We start from the raw sequence: 3,794 nt of genomic DNA, 5'->3' as shown, positions 1-3,794 counted from the left end.
CTACGCAGTTTTCTTATTTACTCAACGTTTTTATGTACCTATTCGATTATTCCTAACTATTGGTATAATAAAGTTCGTTTTAATTGGTGGTTATAAATTACTAATGTTTTGGAAGCAAAAAAAAAAAATATAAGCATTCGACGTTACCATATTATTACAATATTAATTGCACGTCGTATAATTATATGTTTCTTTATTTGTAACTATTTAAAAAAAAATATTGATTATATTCACGTCATAACTTACACATATATACATGTGTGTGTTTAAATTAAATTCAAATTATGCTTAAAAATGTGTAATGACGAATGCTGGCTAACTATACTGTTTTTATATTTTATTAAATTAAAAACGTCGATCGTTATTATAATATAGGCAGTACTGGTTCTTGGGTGGGGGAGAGTGGGTATCCTTGCCCCGGGCGCTGTTAGTATAAGGGCGCTCAGGCGCTCTTAAGTTTATGACAAATAAAAAGTCATAGACATAAAATATGGATAATCTATATATAAAAGAGAGTTCAAAAAAATATTAGACCATTTATAACTCAAGAAGATTTCAAAAATTCTTTCATCATATGAATGCTACATTATCCCTGCCTCTTGAGTGCTGTATGCTTATTTAAAAAATGGAAATTCAAACCCAGAGAGGTGATCAAACAGGGATTTTGAGATTTACAATGGAAATTTTTGTTTATAAATGGTTGCTATATGGTTGCTATTAGATAATGGTTAATTAAATTAATATTATTATATAAAGTACTCAACGGATTTTCATACGGTTTTCACTAATAGATATTGGTCTAATCGTGGAGAAGGATTTAATGTAAATTTTGTCTTGGAAAAATTAATTGGGTGGTTGAAAATAATAACAATAATAAATTAATTTTTATCTGTATGCTCTTTATGCATTTCTAAACTATTGGATCGATTTTGATGAAATTCTTCATGTGTGTTTGAGTGGTTCCCGGTAAGATTTAGATTCACAATTGAATCCAGTAGGTCCAATCCCGGGGATGTGCTCAAACAGAGATTTTGATATTTACCATGGACATTTTCGTTTATAAATGGTTGCTTTTGGTGACAGGAGAAATAATTAGTAAAAATTGGTATTTTATTTGTATATTGGTTGCCATTTATTAATCGGGCAGATCAGGTACAAGCATTCGTCAAATCTACATCATCAAAACATTGCCTATGAAGGTGACCGAGTTGTACTTACTATACAGAAAGTTACACACATAAGGAGTTGAACAATCACAATTTTCTTAAGAGTATTGTCATTTTGTACGGGCAACAAAGTGCGCGGGATCCGATAGTTATACATTTTTCTAAAAATATATACTTTTTGATTTGTGTTGGCACCCTGCACATCATCCCCCTCATCACCAACGTAAGGTCGCTGCATTTTTTTTATTATCCCCGGGCGTCCGATTTCCTAGATCCAGTACCGAATATAAATGTGGTTAGGTTATATATATAGGTTATGATTATATATATATATAACCATAACCTGTTATAAACATAACCTATATATATATATAGGTTATGTTTATATATAGATTATAATCTGCGTCCCTCTAGATTTTTTTTCTTTTCGTTTTTTTTCTCGACGTTATTATTCAAGCACACAAAATTTGCGCAGCTGACAGTAAATATCGCAATGGTCGTCTACGCGAAATGCATATTGTACGTAGTTATAGGTACTGTTACTAAGATGCGATCCGGTTTTTTTGTTTGTCAACAACAATATTATTATTATATTACAATAAAATAATAATAATATTACGTATTGTCCGTCTTGGACAGACTCCAAGTGGAATAAATATGTAAGTAGCTACTTACGACAATGTATATATTGTATAACATGGCTGCAGCGAGCGATCTCGAGACGATCGCGATTATATAGTCAATGAATAATACACAATTATATATAAATATTATAATATTATGCATAAACATAATAATATTATTGTTGTGTGTTGTAGTATTATAGGTACATTAATCGTCGATCAGTCAGGTCACGAAAAACACATGAAACGTAGGTAAGTGCCGTAAGTGTGGCCTCGTGAATCGCGATAACGTCATGTCCTGACAATCTGTATGTATAAAATCCAAATACCACTCACTCACTCGTCGCTATATCTCAAAATCTACGCGAAACGTTCGTTTCCGAAATTTGGAATAATATAGTGGTTCCTTTAATGCTCTGCGTATAGATGTGCAATAATAAAGGATTTTTCGGTGTACGCGTTTTAAAGAGGTGCGGTTGAACTGCAGGGATCTTGAGATTCACGGTGGAAATTGAAACTTTTTGTATGTTTATGAATGGTTGCCACTGGTTACTCGGCAGATCAAGCACAAGCATAATTCTTACGCATCGTCACGCTTATATGACCACGAATGAATACACTATAATATATAATATTACCTTAAAAACTAATTTAGGTATGTGTGTAGCTTATTATAATATGCTCGAAAACTACTCGGTCGAATTCGACGAAAATCTCACGGTTTGAAGTTTTTTGAGATGTCAGAAAAGTGTAGAGAGTAAGTAGCTTATAACCACGTCTGATAAATATATATCAAATGCTAAATGAAATCCACGACACTTGAGGTTGCCCGTCTAGGTCGAATTATTTCACAAAGCTATTACAGGTATGCACAATGGCATTGTACACTGACGCCGAGATTCACTGCCCTACACTAAAACTGAGATACACTCAAACCAAGACACACCTATATCTACAACGTTTAATATACTATAATATAGTGATATATTATGTTATAAAATTTCCCAAGTCTGGGCAAGTAAATGATAATTTTTAATTTAATTAAGTTAAGTAGATAGAAGACATTTGAAAAAGTTTAAGGTTATTAATAGTTATCCTGATTTTTATTTTAACTCAGTTAAATTAAAATTTAGAAGGAAAATTACAACCCAAATCAAAATTTACTTTTTAACTTAAGTTAAGTTATTTATTTTTATTTTTTAATATACATATAAATAGTTGGTATCTAATATGGTTTAAAATAATAAAAAGTAAATGTTTATGCAATATGGATCATTTGTAATAATCATAATATTATATTTATACATAAATGTAACCAAGATTTTATTAAAATCAACTAGTTATTTATTAAGTTTATATCAATAAATCAGTTTAGTTAAAAATTAAGTTAATGAAAATTAAATTCAAAAAAGGTTAAATTAACTCAACTTTTTAACTCGTTTATGCCCGGGCTTGAAATTTGCCACAAATAAAAGTGCAAACGGGCGAAGCCGGGATATTCAGTTAGACTGCTATAATATATAGCATTATTAAATATTTAAAAAAAACGTAATAATTTTTTTCAAGTTTCGGGCGTAGTCTGCGATAGGTATGACACTTGTGGCCATCTGCATAATATCGCATAATATCATACTGGTGAAGGACCCGAAAACAGAAAACCCGAGCGGGCGGGTTCAAGAATGTTCGAGAAAGAGAGGAAAACAAACGATGCACAATAATAATATATATTATGCGAAGAAAACAACGAAACAAAAATGTATAATATTATATACTTACGCCGTTAAGACCGGGTGGCGGCGGATCGCAGACGGAATTTTATTTTTGTCGATCATTTGCACCGGACATGGAGACCGGGCGCCCTTGAACGCGATCTCGGAGACGTAATATTATTACGTTTATTTACGCGATATCTCCACCTCCCGTATTATTATTGCTATTATATTACACTCGGCGCATTATTCGTCGACGACTTAGAAAAATATAATACACACATTACCTGTAAGTG

This window comes from Acyrthosiphon pisum, chromosome A1 (assembly GCF_005508785.2).
Source record: "Acyrthosiphon pisum isolate AL4f chromosome A1, pea_aphid_22Mar2018_4r6ur, whole genome shotgun sequence".
In the NCBI taxonomy this organism is placed as follows: Eukaryota; Metazoa; Arthropoda; class Insecta; order Hemiptera; family Aphididae; genus Acyrthosiphon; species Acyrthosiphon pisum.
The sequence above is the reverse complement of the archived record's forward strand: the minus strand, read 5'-3'. Positions refer to the sequence as shown.